At 35.7% G+C, this 18,943-nt stretch overlaps 1 long non-coding RNA gene across 1 annotated transcript in view; it reads right to left on the bottom strand.

The window, feature by feature from the left end:
- The window catches only part of LOC128315021 (uncharacterized), a 187,321-nt gene that overhangs the window by 34,790 nt on the left and 133,588 nt on the right, over nt 1-18,943 (bottom strand). Inside the window, exon 4 of the long non-coding RNA XR_008297404.1 lies at nt 16,287-16,350. This is a non-coding gene — a long non-coding RNA (uncharacterized LOC128315021). The remainder of the gene's footprint in view (nt 1-16,286; nt 16,351-18,943) is intronic.

Consider the following 18,943-nt stretch of genomic DNA (forward strand, 5'->3'; position numbering starts at 1 on the left):
TCAGATTCTATAATGTCGTAATCAGTCGTGGATTTAGCATTAGTGGCCTGTTTTCTCTTTAAAACATAAATACCTTTTGAACCTAAAATTATGTCACCTCCACTTTGAGAGGATGTTCTTCCAAAGTAGGAATTTCTCACTTCATCAATGTCAGAGGCACTAAAATGCGGGAGGAGGCCAACAAAGGACGAGGGTGTGTCAAAGACCCTGGAACTCTGAAAATAAACCTAGAATTCTTCCAAACTAAAGCATTAAGCAGATGATGTACACTTAAAATCATATTAATGAATGGATCATTTGTTCCTGTATAAAAATAGACCAAGGAAATACAGGAAATATATTAATATGCAAATGATGCTACACAAATCAGTATTTTTATATCAACCCCATCTAATCTCATGGGAAGGTACTTATATGTTCAAAGCACAAATATGTTGTATGTCCTCAATAAGCACATATTCTGCTATAATCTAGATATATCTACATCTCATATTCATGTAATTACATTTAATATTTAGTGTGCCTATCATAATAGCTAGATACATACATAGATAAACAGATGGATAAATGATAGATAGGCGGATGGATGGATGGATGGATGGACAGACAGATAGATAGATGTAGATGTAGATGTAGATGTAGATGTAGATGACATATATATGGGCTATATAGGCCCAGATACAAAAAAACATGTTATTAAAAATGTAATATCTTTTGAAGAAATTGCATTATCAGCTGTACCCCAAGAAGAGGGTAGGTTTCATATGCAATTATTCCCAAGTTCATAGGCTACCATTTGGAACACTGAGTAATCCAGAAGATTTTACAACTTACTGAAGTTGTATATAGGAGTCAGGTTCCATTTTCTAAGACAGAGCTGCCCAAATGCATTTCACCACAGAATTACTTTAAACACATAATGCATTGCTAGAATGCTAAAGGAGTTGAGATATGATCTCCCTTTGGATTAAAACTGAGAGCAAAATAATGATCTGAGAGATAAATTTATTTCTGTGAGAAATGGCCCAAAGTATTTTTATTTTGATAACATCAAATAATATTACCAATATATGCTGACATAAGACAGTTTACATAATAGAGGTCAGATCTAACCAACAAGATTAGAAAGTAAATGTTTCCTAAGTCATTAATATGTGATTGACTATCATCTGTCACGGGCTTTCTTGTCCAATTTCCTGGCATTTGGGGGCTCAATACTAACTGTGTAAAGGCATATTTTACTACAATATATAAAAATACAGTTAGTATTGTTCTTAAATTTATTCACAAATAGTAAGTATTATTTTTTATGAAATGCTATACTATGGAAAATTCAACCAATACAATTAAAAAATAAATCCTCAGGGGCACCCGGGTGGCTCAGTCAGTTAAGCGCCCAACTTTCGGGCAGGTCATGATCTCACAGTTCGTGAGTCCTAGATCTCTGTCGGCTCTGTGCTGACATCTGAGAGCCTGGGGCCTGTTTCACATTCTGTGTCTCCCCCTCTCTGCCCCTCCTATCGTCATGCTCTGTCCCTCTCTGTCTCTCAATAATAAAAAAATGTTAAAAAAATTTTTAAATAAATGAAATAAACCCTCAAACTATGCCATCCAGTAGTAACTATTAGCCCTGAATAAACTTTATTTAGTTATCTCTATGCATTTAAACATGAAGTGCTAGGAAGGTAGGGATAGGAAGACAAAAAGGGTTCTATAAAAATGATACCATGCCAAAAATAATGTTACCATGCTTTATTTGGTAATTCTTATTAAGATGTAATTTATGTAAACAAAATTTGTTTTTTTTTAAATTTATTTATTGTTTAATTTACATCCAACTGAGTTAGCATATGGTGCAATAATGATTTCAGGAGTAGATTCCTTAATGGCTCTTACCCATTTAGCCCATCCCCACTCCCACAACCTATCCAGCAACACTGTTTGTTCTCTCTATGAGTCTTTTATGTTTTGTCCCCCTCCCTGTTTTTATATTATTTTTGCTTCCCTTCCCTTCCCTTATGCTCATCTGTTTTGTATCTTAAAGTCCTCTTATGAGTGAAGTCATATGATATTTGTCATTCTCTAATTTCACTTAGCATAATACCCTCTAGTTTCATCCGCGTAGTTGCAAATGGCAAGATTTCATTCTTTTTGATTGCGGAGTAATACCTCTTAATTTTTGTCAAGCTTATTTATTTATTTTGAGGGAGTGAGAGCATGAGTGGGGGAGGGACAGAGAGTGAGGGACAGAGGATCTGAAGGACGTTCTGTGCTGACAGCAGTGAGTCCGACGTGGGGCTTGAACTCACGAACTGTGAAATCATGACCTGAGCCGAAGTCAGACGCTTAACCAACTGAGCCACCCAGGCACCCCAAGCCCTTAATTCTTTTTTGGTTTATCTATAAGTTTAACTTTACACCCATGACATGTCATCTTGCTTACTGTTGCTTTATAGTAAGTCTTTTTTTTTAATCAAAATATATATTTTTTTTCAGGGATTGAATTTAGTGATTTGTCACTTACATATAATATCCAGGGCTCATCCCAACAAGTGTCCTTCTTAATATCCCTTATCCCATTAGCTTTTCCTCCTCACCCAACACCCCACCAGCAACACTCAGTTTGTTTTCTGTATTTAAGAGTCTCTTGTGGTTTGTCTCTCTCTCCATTTTTATATTCTTTTTGCTTTCCTTTCTTATGTTCATCTATTTAATCTTAAGTTCCACATATGAGTGACATCATATAATTGTCTTATTCTAACTTATTTCACGTAGCATAATACACGTTGTGGTAGATGGCAAGATTTCATTCTTTTTGATCCCTGAGTGATATTCCATTGAATATATATACCATCTTTTCTTAATCCACTCATCAGTTGATGGACATTTGGGCTCTTTCCATACTTTGGCTATTGTCAATAGTGCTGCTATAAACATTAGGGTGCATGTGTCCCTTTGAAAAAGCATTTTTTGTATCCTTGGCATAAATACTTACTAGTGCAATTGCTGGGTCATAGGGTAGTTCTATTTTTAATTTTTTGAGGAACATCCATACTGTTTTCCATAGTGGCTGCACAAGTTTCTATTCCCACTAGCAGTGCAAAAGTGTTCCCCTTTCTCTGTGTCCTCACCAACTGTTGCTGCCTGAGGTGTTAATATTAGCTATTCTGACAGGTGTGAGGTGGTATTTCATTGTGGTTTTCATTTGTATTTCCCGGAAGATGAGTGATGTTGAGCATCTTTTCATGGGTCTGTTAGCCATCTTGATGTCTTCTTTGGAAAAGTGTTTATTCATGTCTATTTCCCATTTCTTCACTGTATTATTTGTTTTTTGGGTGTTGAGTTTGATGAGTTCTTTATAGATTTTGGATACTAACCCTTTATCTGATATGTCGTTTGCAAATATCTTGTTTCATTCCGTTGGTTGCCTTTTAGTTTTGATGATTGTTTCCTTCGCTGTGCAAAAGCTTTTTTCTTGATGAGATCCCAATAGTTCATTTTTGCTTTTGTTTCCCTTGCCTCTGGAGACATGTCAAGTAAGAAGTTGCTGCGGCTGAGGTCAAAGGGGTTGATGCTCATTTTCTCCTCTAGGATTTTGATGGCTTCCTGCCTTATGTTTAGATCTTTCATCCACTTTGACTTTATTTTTGTGTATGGTGTAAGAAAGCGGTCCAGGTTCATTCCTCTGCATGTCGCTGTCCAGCTTTCCCAACCTCACATGCTGAAGGGACTGTCTTTTTTCCATTGGATATTCTTTCCAGCTTGGTCAAAGATTAGTTCGCCATACGTTTGTGGGTCCATTTTGGGGTTCTCTATTCTGTTCCATTGATCTATGTCTCTATTTTTGTGCCAGTACCATACTGTCTTGATGATTACAGTTTTGTAAAACAGCTCTAAGTCTGCAATTGTGATGCCTCCGGCTGTGGTTTTGTTTTTCAGGATTGCTTGGCTACTTGGGGTCTTTCCCGGTGTCGTACAGATTTTAGGATTGTTTATTCTAGCTCTGTGAAGCATTCTGGTTATTTTGATAAGGATTGTATTGAATATGTAGACTGCTTTGGGAAGTACTGACATTTTAACAGTATTTGTTTTTCCAATCCAGTAGCATGGAATGTTTTACCATTTTTTTTTGTATCTTCTTCAATTTCTTTCATAAGCTTTCTATAGTTTTCAGTGTATAGACTTTTCACCTCTTCAGTTAGGTTTATTCCTAGATATTTTATGGGTTTTGGTGCAATTATGAATGGGATGGATTCCTTAATTAATCTTTCTGCTGCTTCATTATTGGTGTACAGATGCAACTGATTTTTGTACATTGATTTTATATCTTACTGCTTTGCTGAATTCATGTATGAGTTCTAGCAATATTTTGGTGGAGTCTTTTGGGTTTTCGACATAGAGTATCATGTCACCTGTGAAGAGGGAAAGTGTGACTTCCTCCTTGCCAATTTGGATGCCTTTTATTTGTGTTGTCTGACTGCTGAGGCTAGGACTTCCAACACTGGTGAAAGAGAATAACAGTGGTGAGAGTGGACATCCTTGTCATGTTCCTGACCTTAGGGGGAAAGCCCTCAGTTTTTCCCCATTGAGGATGATATTAGCAGTGGGTCTTTTGTATATATATGGCCTTTAATCTTGAGGTATGATCCTTCTATCCCTACCTTTTCGAGGGTTTTTATCAAGAAAGGATGCTGTATTTTGTCAAATGCTTTTTTTGCATGTATTAAGAGGATCAAATGGTTCTTATCCTTTCTTTCCTTAATGTGATTTATAACATTGGTTGATTTGCAGATATTGAACCAGCCCTGCACTCCAGGAATAAATCCCATCTGATTGTAGTGAATAATTTTTTTAATGTATTGTTGCATCTGGTTGGCTAGTACCTTGTTGAGAATTTTTGCATCTGTGTTGCACTGGTATATAGTTCTACTTTTTAGTGGGGTCTTTCTCTGGTTTTGGAATCAAGGTAATTCTGGACTTACAGAATGAGTTTGTAAGTTTTCCTTCCATTTCTATTGTTTTTGGAACAGCTTCAAAAGAATAGGTGTTAACTCTTCTTTAAATGTTTGGTAGACATTTTCCCCTGGAAAGCCATTTGGCCCTGGACTCTTGTTTGTTGGGAGACTTTTGTTTACTGGTTCAATTTATTTACTGCCTATGGGTCTGTTTGAATTTTCTATTTCTTCCTGTTTCAGTTTTGGTAGTTTATACTTTTCTAGGAATTTTTCCATTTCTTAAAGATTGCCCAATTTGTTGGCATGTAATTGTCCATAATATTCTCTTATTATTGTTTGTATTTGTGTAGTGTTGGCTGTGATCTCTTATCTTTCATTCATGATTTCATTTATTTGGGCCCTTTCCTTTTTCTTTTTGATCAATCTGGCTAGGAATTTATCAGTTTTCTTAATTCTTTCAAAGAATCAGCTCCTGGTTTCACTGATCTGTTCTACTGTTTTGTTTGGTTTTGGTTTTGGTTTTGGTTTTGGTTCTGTTTTTTCATTGATTTCTGCTCTAAGTTTTATTATTTCCCTTCTTCTCCTGGCTTAGGGCTTCAGTCTGCTGTTCTTTTTCCAGCTCTTTTAGGTGTAAGGTTAGGTTTTGTATTTGAGACTTCTTCCTTCTTTAGGAAGGACTGGATTGCTATATACTTCCCTCTTATGACTGCCTTTGGCACATCTCAGAAGTTTTGGGTTGTTGTGTTTTCATTTTCGTTGGCTTCCACGTACTTTTTAATTTCCTCCTAAATTCTTAATTAACCCATTCATTCTTTAGTAGGATATTCTTTTATCTCCAGGTATTCATGGTCTTTCCAAATTTTTTCTTGTGGTTGATTTCGAGCTTTATAGAGTTATGGTTTGAAAATATGAAAGGTATGATCTCCACCATTTTGTACTTGTTGAGGACTGATTTGGGACCCAGTATGTAATCTATTCTGGAGAATGTTCCATGTGCACTCGAGAAGAATGTGTATTCTGCTGCTTTAGGATGAAATGTTCTGGATATACCTGTTAAGTCCATCTGGTCCAGTGTGTCATTCAGAGCTATTGTTTGTTTGTTGATTTTCTGCTTAGATGATCTGTCCATTGTTGTAAGTAGGGTGTTGAAGTCCCCTACTATTATGGTATTATTATCAATGAGTTTCTTTATGTTTGTGATTAAGTGATTTATATATTTGGGTTCTATCATGTTGGGGGCATAAATATTTACAATGGTTAGATCTTCTTGGTGAATAGATTCCTTAATTATAAGACCCTTCTTCATCTCTTGTTACAGTCTTTATTTTAAAATCTAGTTTGTCTGATATAAGTATGGTTACACCAGCTTTATTTTGACAACCATTAGCATAATAGATGGTTCTCCATCCCCTTACTTTCAATCTATAAGTGTCTGTAAGTCTAAAATGAGTCTATTGTGAGCAGTATATAGATGGGCCTTGTTTTCTAAAAAAACTTTTTTTAACGTTTATTTTTGAGAGAGAGACAGATAGATAGAGCATGAGTGGGGGAGGGGCAAAGAGAGAGAGGGAGACACAGAATCTGAAGTAGGCTCCAGGCTCTGAGCTGTCAGTACAGAGCCCAATGTGGTGCTTGAACTCCCAAGCTGCAAGATCATGACCTGAGCTGAAGTCCAAGGCTTAACTGACTGAGCCACCCAGGTGCCCTGAGGGGCCTTATTTTTGTATCCATTCTGATACTCTTTTGACTGGAGCATTTAGTCCACTGACATTTAGATTGAGTACTACAAGATATGAATTTACTGCCATTGTGTTGCCTGTTGAGTTGGTGTTTCTGATGATGTTCTCTAGCCCTTTCTAGTCTTTGTTGCTTTTGGTCTTTTTGTTTTCTCTTTTCTCCATTAAAAGGGTCCCCCATAAAATTCCTTGAACTCCTTTAATTTTTGTCTGGGAAACTCTTTATCTCTCCTTCTATTTTGAATGACAGCCTTGCTGGATAAAGAATTCTGAGCTGCATACTTTTCTGATTTAGCATGTTGAATATATCCTGCCACTTCTGTGGATAGGTCTGCTGTGAAACTGATCTGTCTTCTCTTACAGGTTAAGGACTTTTTTTCCTTTGCTGCTTTCACAATGCCTTCCTTGGCTGTGTACTTTGTGAATTTGGCTATGATTTGCCTTGGTGATGGTTGGTTTTTGTTGAATCTAAAGGCAGTTTTCTGTGCTTCTTGGATTTTGATGTCAGTATCCTTCCACAGATTAGGAAAGTTTTCTGCTACAATTTGCTCACATAAAACTTCTGACCCTTTTTCTCTCTCTTCAACTTCTTCTGGGACTCCTATGATTTGGATATTAAACCTCTTTAGTAAGTCATTCAGTCCATCTCCACTCATTTAGGTCTTCTCTAATTTCTTTCAGCATTATTTTGTAGCTGTCCATTACAGGTATTACATATATTTTGTTAAATTTGTCCCTTGGTATTTCATAGTTTTGATGCTACTATAAACTTTATTGTTCTATAATTTTATTTTCCTTTACTACTGATACTAGTTTTCTATTGCTGATGTAACATATTACCATAACCCTGGTGACGTGAGACAACATTTATTGTATCTTAAATCCATAGGTGGGAAGTCCAACACATGTCTCACAAGGTATAAGTTAGACTGCCTTCCTTTTTGGAAATTCTAGGGAAGAGTACATTTTATTGCCTTTTTCGGCTTTTGGAGGTTGCTTGCATTCTTTTCTTTTCTCTCCTCTTCATCATCAAAGACAGTAAGGTTGCATCTCTTTGACGTTTCTTTGATCCTCACATCTCTCTGACCATAATGAGAAAAGACTCTCTACTTTTAAGGATTTAGATCTTAATCCGAGTTAGAGAGGGATTAGAGTGGGCTCACCCAGATAATCCAGGATAAACTTCCATCACTTCTGCAACCATTTCTTTTGTCATATACATGTTCTCAAGTTCCAAGGATTAGGGTGTAGACATCATGGAGGGGGTATTATTCTGCCTACCACAGATATAAGATGGAGATGTAATTGATTTTTGAATTTTGAACTTGCACCCTAAGATGTTGCTAAACCCATCTCTTACTTCCATAGCTTTTTTCTTTTATGGATTCCTTAGGATTTTCTACATAGACAATCACACCATCCTCAAATAAACAATTTTCCTTCTTACTTTCAAATATGTACAGCTTCTCTCTCGTTTTCTGGTCTCGTAGCACTGGCTAGGATTTCTAGTATAATGGTGAGTAGAAATGGTAAGAATAGACATCTGAGACTCATTTCCATTTTTCAGAATAAAGTGTTAAGTCCTTCAACATCAAGTATGATGGTAGCTCTAGGTCTATAGATTCCCTTAATCAGTTTAGAAAATCCTCTTCTATTTATAGTTTGTTGGTATTTATGCCCTGAATAGATGTTGACTTTTATGTACATTTCCTTTTTTACAAAACAAGGATATTTAAATTCACCTTAGAACAGAGATTATGGTAAGATAAAGTTATGTAAAAGAGTCTAACTTCTTTGTTAGGCAAAAAAGGCATAGATGCGTATATTGTTCATGCCATATGATGTAAAGTAAAATCGTATTTGTTATAAAAAATGTAGACAGAGAGACAGCAAAACACACATATTTTCCTAGTTCTTATCCTAGATAAAGGATTGTTGCAGTGGGAAAAATATACTGGCCTTAACATGTGAAAGGCTCTAAGAGAGACACTCAACCTCTATTTATCATCTGCTTACAGAATAATAGAAGGGAAGTACAGTGTAGGGTATACCTAAATCACTGTGCAACAGTGGAGTATCCTGGGTAAGAAAATATCATTGTTCACAGGGAACATGCCCATACTTCAATGTTTGTTATCGTTTTCTTTTGATCTAACCCAGTAACTATCCCAGCCCCTTGCTAAGCTATTGAAAAAGGTGTAAAAAGTAAATATCTCTTCCCAGGACACCCCAATATGTCTCTGACATTTATAGTATGCGCTCCATATTAATCCCCTTTTTTCCCCTCTTCACCTACTCCCAGAAGGTCAGAATCTCAAAGTCTACCAATCTCTCTTCATTTTTCCAGTAAAACTGCAGGAACACATAGCCAAGAAGCAGTGAATGTATGTATAATCACCTTGCTCATATTATTAGTGTAATGTCTACATAAAGCTGAGTAAACAGAGCCAACCTAAAAACCAAAGTTATTTGACTGGCACATTTTGTACAGTAACAAATGAATACGGCAATTCACAGCAATTAATGAAAACGACCTGGTTGCTATCCTTTTTTGGTAATGTTCCACACATGGAGCTCATTATTTCATTTTCCCAATAAAAAGAATGGAGTAATGAAGGCCAAGATTTCATGGAGTTATTAACTTGAGTTTAAGTTAATTAGGCATTTGGTGTTTATCATTTGACAGATTTCCTTTATCCTTACTCCCTTAATTTGACCTCTTATAATTTCTTTTCACATGAAGCACTTCTTTCAAATGAAAACATCTCAGGCAGAGAAGAGATAAGTAGGGTGGGAAATGGAACATTATTTCAGAGTCTCTAGATGCCAACAGTCTAAGTTTGCAGCCACTGTGACAGTGAAAGTTCATACAGGCTATGATGGTTAATTTTATGTGTCAACTTGACTGGCCTAAGGGCTACACAGACAACTGGTAAAACATTATTTCGGAGTGTGTCTATAAGGGTGATCCCAGAAGAAATTAGCAATTGAATCAGGGACTGTGGGAAGATTTTCCTCACCAATTTAGATGGGCATCATCCAATCCATTATGGGCCCCAAGATAACAAAAAGGTTGAGGAAGGGAGAATTTGTTCTCTGCATGAGCTGCAACATAGGTCTTCTGTCCTCGGACATTGATGCTTCTGGTTCTTAGCCTTCAGACTATGAGCAGCACTTATACCATTGGTCCTCCCAATTCTCAGGCTTTTGGACTCAGGAAGTTACATCATTATTTCCCTGGTTCTCAGGCCTTCAAACTAGCACTGAAATAAATGACCAGCTTGCCTGGTTTATCAGCTTTCCTGCTTCTCCAGCTTGTAGAGGACAGACTGTGGGACTTTTTGGCCTTACTAATTGTATGAGACAATTCTTCATAAATATCCTCATATATTTATATATATATATACACACACACACATATATACATATGTATACACACACACATATATACATATACATACACACACATATACACACACATTACACACTCACACACAGAAGAAGAGAGTGAGAGCAAACGCGCGAGAGAGATCCTACTGGTTGTGTTTCTCTGGAGAATCCTAATGAATACACAAGCAAAATGAACATTACTGTTTAGGAGATACCAATAAAACAAGAGAATCATCCCAAATTATAATTCTCTAGCTGTGTATCTCCTGAAAGCTTCTGGTGGGTGAAAAAATTGTTTATAAACAGATTGAATTTAAACACTTTCTTTATGAATTCTGTTTGATCAAGGATTAGGGAAAACATTGCAAAGTTCTTTCCTTCCTTTCTCCCCCCCTCCCTCCCTTGTTTCTTTCCTTCCTTCCTTCCTTCTTCCCTTTCCTTTCTTTCTTCCTTCCTTCAGCAGTTTATTATTTTGATATTAAGAAGGGTTTATATCGTTCTAGTGGCTGTCTTTATGCTAATGCCCTAGTATAATACCTCAGTACCCTCTATTAATTCTAACTAAAGCTGACAAATAGAGCATTAATAATTACCAAAGCATCAGTCGCAGAATTTTTAAAATTGTGATAACTGTTAAGTAGTCAAAAGTTTTTCTGAACAGAAGCCAACTTTGGAAATTTTTTTTTTTTTTTACCATTTTCAAAGGTAATCACTGAGGAGTCATAATTACTATCTCTTGCTTTCATGATGGATTTTATGAGATGTTTATACATTGCAACAAACTATGTTAAAAATTATACCATCCTCCCTTTTTTACATTTAACTGCCTAAATGTATTTCTTAGAAAAAGAATAACCTAGGCACGCCCGAGTGGCTTACTCGGTTAAGTGTCTGCCTTCAGCTCAGGTCATCAATTCACAGTTTGTGAGTTCAAGCCCCACATCAGGCTTTCGGCTCTCAGCATAGACCCTGCTTTGGATTCTCTGCCCCCCTCACTCTCTGCCCCTGCCCTGCTCTTTCTCCCTCAAAAATAAAACAAACCTAAAAACAAAAAGAAAGAGAACAACCTAATTTCAGGTATCCCTTCACACATCAAAAGAAATATTCCTACCTGCCAACATGCTTTTGTATGTGTGGCTCATGTGACAGTATTCACTGTGGTAGAGTCACTCCCTCAAACAGTATGTCATATTTGTTTCATACAGTAGTGTAAAATAATTTTCTACATTCAAAACATCAATTTCTATTGACTGTCTTGAGCCATCACTGTAAAACAGCATTTTGTGATCTTAATGAATTAAATCATAATTGAGAGCACAACAATTCTAATTTCACAATCCTTTTACGGTGAATCTAATTAATAGCATTTAAAGGTCCTTAGGCTTGCATTATGCTTTTATTATCGCAATACTCCCAGAGAGCAATAGTAAGCCCCAAAGCTTTCGAAATACGACAGAGGTTTCTACCGACCTCCAAGTGCCTTAACACTTGTAATTTCATATGCAAGGTAATTGCTTTAATGCTCTTTGCTGGTACCTTTGCTATCGTTTACATACTGTGGCCTCTTCTAGATATGTTTGTCCTACGACACCCACGAAATCAGACAGCCACAGTGCCATGTAAGAAAGAAGTAAGTCTGAAGGTCAAGTGCATGCCAACATGAGACTGGTCATAGAGGGTGGAATTTCATGTGCCAGGCACTGAGATCTTAGGCTAAAGAACTGTTTGGAGATGACGGCAAAGACAATGAGGAGAAAGGTCTTGCCCAACAAGGGCAGAAAATTCTGAATGTTACGTTTCTTTTCTGCTCTGCCACAGCACTGAACCTCCTCAGAGTGCCCCTGGCAGTGTAGCCACAATTGTGCCTGTTCATTGCAGTCCTGACCAGTCGTCAGAAGGGATTCAGGAGTAACTGGATGTGAAACTAAAAGTAACTAACTGAGGAAGATAACCAGGAAAATCCTCAATGACAGTCTCTCATACTGTGGTTTAAAGTAGCATTTTCCAAAATGGATATCACAGAATTTATTCCTCAGCGAAGTGTCAGGAAGGGAGCTGTTTCTGACCAAATGGTCAAACCTATTTGAGAACCATAACACATTGTGAAATAATAAGAAATGTATATACTGGTCTCTGTTCCTGGTTCCTGACACAGAGATCCCCAAACCCTTGGAAATAGGGACACTGGGAAAATCTTTTGATTTAATATTTAGCCTTTGATCTTGGTTACTGGCGCAGAGATCCTAAGACTTTTATAATTTCCTGAATAATGAGAGCATCTGACACTGAGCTCCTAAGTCCCTTGGAATTTCCTGAGGTGACTCTTCGATGAGGGCTGGTCACCAGCAAGACCAAAGCAGGATAAAAATCTTGGCACTTTCAGACCCACCCCTATTCTTCAGAAGGGGGCTGGAAATGGAGATAATAATTCATCTTGCCTATATGTCGGGGCTTCCATAAAATCGCAATAGTAAGAAGTTAGGGGAGCTTCCAGGTTAGTGAACACACTCATGGGCCAGGAGGGTGGTGTACTCCAGCCTCATGGGAACAGAAGCTCCTGCACTCAGAGCCCTTCTAGACTTCAACCTGTGTATCCTTTCACCTAGCTGTTCATCTATACTCTTGATTCTATTCTTTATTATGTAATAAAACGGTAAATGTAAGGAAGTGTTTCTCTGGCTGAATAATCTGTTCTGGCAAATATTCGAATCCAACAAGGGGGGGGGGTCAGAGGAACCTCCAATTTGCAGCCAAGTTGGACACAAGTTGTCTGGATCTGTTACTTGTGACTGGCACCTAAAGTGGGGAGCATAATTCTGTGACTGAACCCTTAAGCCGTAGGGTTTGTGATAACTCTGGTTAGTTTCAGAATTAAATATCATTGCAGGACCCCCAACTGACGCTGTGGAGAATTGCTTGGTGTAGGGGGATACCTCATACACCTGGTGTTAAAACTATGTGTATGTGAGTAAATGAGAACAGGGGAGTTTTTCCTAGACGCATCACTCACACATCGTGAATTCACAATGTAAATGTCTTCATGAATACTTATGCTGAAGAAATCAATATTGTCAATTAAACCTATTAACTAGTGTTCAATTTATTTAACCACACAAGGTATTTTTTTCCCTTTGTTACATTTTTAACCTCCAACAGGAACTAATATTATGCAGAACATACTCTGTAACAGGCTGGTCTGAACATCTTTCAGATTTATAACTTATTTTCGTTTTGTAGAAACAACAGGTCCCTTTGGAGGTGTGGTGGGTATAAATTAAATCTAGCAACCTTTCAGGTTGGTCATTGGAGTGCCTGAAGGAGTGTTTCTACAAGTACCGACCAAATTAAAAAAAACAGCAACAGAATTTTGATCCCTCTCAAGTCCACCTAGTAGATCTGAGGGGTACATATGGTTAAGCAGCAGTCTCGTACACCTTCCTTGAAAAGCATACTATGTATGTCAAAGTTAGCATCTGAGCTATGCTGGATTTTGACTACTGTGAAGGTTAAGATTTAATGATAACAATTAACAGATAGTGGGAATTATGACAAAAATTGTTTTCCTCAAATTATCTCAGAAAATCCTTTCAACAACTCAATGAAGGGAACAGGACGGTGATATCATTCCATCTTTTTAAGAAACTGATATTCTATTTTCTGACCCTAAGGGCCCTGTGTCAGTTATATTTGTGCATGTTGAATATATGATGTATATAATAGAATAATCCTGTGTATAGAATAATTCTGTGCCACAAGAACCAAATAGAGGTCTCACTGTCTTTATCAGGCATGACCCTAACATTTCATGATGTAATGGATAATATTACCATTCGATGTCATTTTCTAAGACATAAAGTGGAAATTATATTGGCTTTCACTGTTTGCTCCTTTGGAAATACATATAATCCCATCCAAACATGTTATTGCCTTTCTCTGCCTTTTTGGCCATTATTGATATTTAAGATAACTCACGTAATTTTGTCCTTTCAAAACAAAGTGTTAAAACTTTTGGGGTAAAATTGGTTTCTTTAGGTTTTTGGAGTTTTGTTTTGGTTTTGGTTTGTTTAGTGTTCTCCCCAGAAATCTGCATAGCACTGCATACAGGGGAGGTATTCCATGAAAGCTATGATTTCATTAGGGTCCTTGGGCTCACGACTCTCTCTTAGGCATCATGCAGTTTGCAGAATTCTATCAAAAACCGCCAAAAGATTGAACAATTTTCATTTAATTCAGTGGCTCAACCTTTTCAATAAGGTTCTTATTGAAGTAAAACACAGATAAGAATACAAATATAAGCATGAAGTTCCATTCATTTTTATAACGTAGACATACAAGATAATCAACATCTAAAACTACAATATTATCAATATAAATCCCTTTATGCCCCTACCAGTCACTGTCCCCACCAAGTAAACCACTATCCTGACTTCTAACACCGTAGATTTATATAAGGGAATCATAATTTATATTCTCCTTTATGTCTGGCTTCTTTCACTCAACACTGTTTTTTTTTTTTTAATTCATCTATGGTATACGTATCAGTAGTTTGTTTATTTTCAGTGCTGCGTCACAATTGTAATTTATGTATCCACTCCACTAGATATGAATATTCAAATTGCTTACACTTTTTGGCTTTTATAAACAGTGGTGCTATAAACAGTTTTGTACATTTCTTTTGGGTATCTACCCTCCAGTGAAATCCCCGGGTCTTAGGGTATACAGAAGGCTGTCTAAAGTAAATACCGTCAAATTCTTTTCCAGAGTGATTTTATCAATTTACTCACCAGCCATACAAGATACTTCAAATTGCTACACATGCTCATCAACACTTGATACTGTTACTTTACAAACTTTGGCCAATACGTTATGTGTCTGCTGGATTACTGTCATTTTACACTGAATTCTCATTTTTGAGATATACTTGAGATGCAATAAAATGTACCTATTTAAAATGATACCAAATTTGCTAAATGTGTCCATCTGTGTAATCTCCATATCAATAAAAATAGCAAACATTTCCACATCACTCCCAGAACATTCCCTTGTGCCTCTTTTCAGTCAATTCCTTTACCACCAGCCCCCAGCAATTTCTGTCAGTATAGGATTTCTGTCAGGATAGGATAGTGTTGCTTGATGTTGGACATTCTGTAAATGCAACCATATGGTATGTACTATTTTGTGTATACTTCTTTTATTAAAACCAATGTTTTCTAGTTGATCTATTTTTTTTTATTTGTATCAATAATTCATTTCTTTTTATCGCTGAGTTGTATTCCATTATATAGATATGTAATACAATTTGTTTATCCATTAACCTTTTGATGAATAAAGGTGCCTCACAGTGGTTTGTTAAGAATAATGCTGCTGTGAGCACTCACATACAAGCCATTGTGTGGTCATCTTCACTAAGTGTGTCAGAGGACAATTGAAACAACATAAGTGTCCATTAGTAGATGAATGGATAAAGAAGATATGGTATATGTATACAATGGAATATTACTTAGCCATAAAAAGAATGAAATCTTGACATCTACAACACCATGGTTGGACTTAGAGGGTATGAGACTAAGTAAAGTAAGTCAGACAAAGAAAGACAAATACCGTACGATTTCATTTATATGTACGATCTAAAAAACAACGCAAGTAACAAACACACAAACAAAAAGCAGAAACAGACCCATCAGTGCAGAGAACAATATGGTTGCCAGAAGACAGATGGATGGACGGATGAGCAAAAAGAATTGAAAGGAATTGGGAGGTATGGACTTCCACTTATGGAATCAATAAGTCATGGTGATAAAAGGTACATGATAGGGAAGATAGCCAATGGTATTGTAATAGTTTGTGTGGTGACAGATGGTAGCTATAACTTGTGATGGGCATAACATATAGAGTTATTGAATCACTATGTTGTATACCGGAAACTAATGTAACATTCTGTGTCAACTATACTTCAAAAAATAAAAAATAAAATAAAATTAAAATAAAATAAAATAAAATAAAATAAAAATAAAATAAAACAAAATAAAACACCTATGAGTGAAAGGAAGTTTGGAAAGAAATATTCAGATATCTTTCTGTTTTCAATTATTCAATTCAATTATTCTCCTTTCAGTTATATATGATTAATTAAAAATACCACTATTCAACACTCCTTCCTACAAAGGGGATATAATAGTTTATTAATAATAAACTTACATATTACCATTTCATGGGTGAAATAGCTTCTTCTCCATTCTCACTTTCGTGTTTTCTGTGCAGATTGATTCCTAAATGGAAAATATTATCTATGAGTATTCATAGTGATAAGTTAGTTACAAAGAAGAAGTCAATATAAGTGAAAATGATAAAACCTCTATGATTGAGAAATGACATAATATTCATGTCATGCTATGATATTTCTGAACAAATAGGCAATGTGAGATCTTCATTCATGCAATATATCCCAAAATCATAACCACATATTATGAGGTAAATTGTTACTTTTTATTAACTCATTGTATGAAAGTTAACATAAGAGTTCTTGAACGATAAATAAACATTAAAAATCTTAGTTTTAAATGAGGGGACAAAGGTTGTTTAAATATATCAAAGACCTTATTTATTATGGTAAGCAATAATGGAATGTAAGTTATAATTCTATAAATTTCAGATGACAAATGCTGTGAAAAAACTGGCATTGTAAGAATATTCCAACACTTGTCTATAAATTAGGACCAGTAAAAATGTAGAATTTTTGAACATCTTTGCAGTGTGCATTATTTTTTATTTCATTTTAATTACTTTCCATTACTAGGGCAGGGAAGAAAACAATTACTGTCCACATCCTTACTCATTAAAGTGTTGGGTAGAAAAGAATCCAATAAACGTCTGCTTTTTTTCAATTGTCTTAGTCGTGAGAGGTTTTTCCAATTTGTGCTGTGCCATCTTTGAATAATTACAAATTCTATTCAACTGGGGAGATAGGTGAATTAAAAAAGAAGTAAAGACAAATTTTGACTTATCATAGTTAAAATTTTAATATTTTTTTCTTAGAACGGGATATTTATTAAACATCATTGAACTCCAAACAAAGGTAAAACAATAATAAATACTTCAAATGTGACTCACATCCTTCTATGAATATTTTGATTTTTCCTTGTACTCAGGAGAAAATAAATCTCTAAAGGTTACATTTGTTCAAACTCCCAAATATGTTACTAGATCTTGAGTCTATACTGCTTCATATCTTGCAGTTGTTATTAACTCTCTTTTTATGTTGTCTAAATTGTTCTCATAAAGAAGTGACATTCCTAAGTATTTTATTCCTTTGGTCTAGACATACTACCCCTCAAATCTTTTGTCAAAAAAATATCATTTTGAAAACAAGAAGAAAGAAAAGAAAACCCAGTCACAGAAAGACAGATATCATATGCTTTCATGCATATGTGGAATTAGAGAAACTTAACAGAAGACCACAGGGGAAGGGAAGGAAAAATCAGTTACAGACAGAGAGGGAGGCAAACCATAAGAGACTCTTAAATACAAAAAACAAACTGAGGGTAGATGGGGGTGGAGGGATGGAGGGGATGGAAAAAATGGGTGATGGGCATTGAGGAAGATACACAATGGGAAGAGCACTGGGTGTTGTATGTAAGCGATGAATCATGGAAATCTACTGTGAAGCCAAGACTACAATGTTTGTTAGCTAACTTGACAATAAATTATAAAATAAAATAACATAAAAATAATAAGTACAAAAATAAAAATAAAAATTGTTTGGGTAAAAAAAAAAAAAAAGAAAATCCTGATACCCACATCTAATTAGGAAGTCACAATAAACTTCACTCAGAAATATCTCACATGAAAATCTCACACATGCAATTTCTAAAGAGTATTTTGGGAGACATGCACAATGTCCTGAAACTATTACAATCTGCAAAAAATAGAAAGAATAACTTGTTTTTTTTTTAAATTAAATGAAAGGAAATGTTTTGGCTGATGTTAGGGAAATGAAAGAAGTATTTTGTCATTGCGACTCAGGTCTTTTTAGAAGTCAACATTACCTTTTTCTAGTGGAAGAAATAATGGGGGTTACATTTACCAAGAACTTAACTGTCCACTCTTATTACCATAAACCTAATGTATCCATTTGAAAGGATATTCCTAAGAATGTCAAATTTACAAAGTTTAAACAAGTCTTAGTGATTTTTACTACACAGATGAAAATTTTAGTAGTTTAGTCAGGACAGAAATTAAATTCAGGGGTATAGAGTTAAGATAATTATATGTGATTCTAAAAATTTATAAAGGTATAAAAACAGCCTGTTATTTCTAGTTCTATGGCTGAAGAAAGTTCCCCTTTCCTCCGCTTCTTCAAATCTCACCACCAACAAAAACCAACTAATAGATAAAAGAAAACATTCCATCATAAGGGAAACAAGAAAACTGTCATGGCTCAAAGAAGACATTTTTGACATCACTTAAATACTGTTAAATGATAATCAAAATGAGAGATCAGGGACAATGTACAGATTTTACCATAGTTAAGATGGCATACAAAATTATGATGATTAAGAGATCCAGAGTTGTCTAGAAAGTTGGAAAAAAAAATCCCTGCAGAGATCCAGTTTGAGATCTCAAAAAGATGGATAAAGACCCAAAAAGAAAAAGAGAAAAAGAAAAAAAAAAAAGAAGTGTATACGAAAAGGTCAAGAACAAAAGAGAGGCAGTAGATTCCTTTAGATTCCTCTCAATCTTCTAGCCACTACGTGCCCAGTTTGACCCCACAAGATTTCCATTAACAGCAATTCAATTCAAAGATAAGTAATATCATCCAAGAAGTTCACATACCATAGCATCACACGATCTCAATATAACATA

The sequence above is a fragment of the Acinonyx jubatus genome, chromosome A1 (assembly GCF_027475565.1).
Source record: "Acinonyx jubatus isolate Ajub_Pintada_27869175 chromosome A1, VMU_Ajub_asm_v1.0, whole genome shotgun sequence".
Lineage (NCBI taxonomy): Eukaryota > Metazoa > Chordata > Mammalia > Carnivora > Felidae > Acinonyx > Acinonyx jubatus.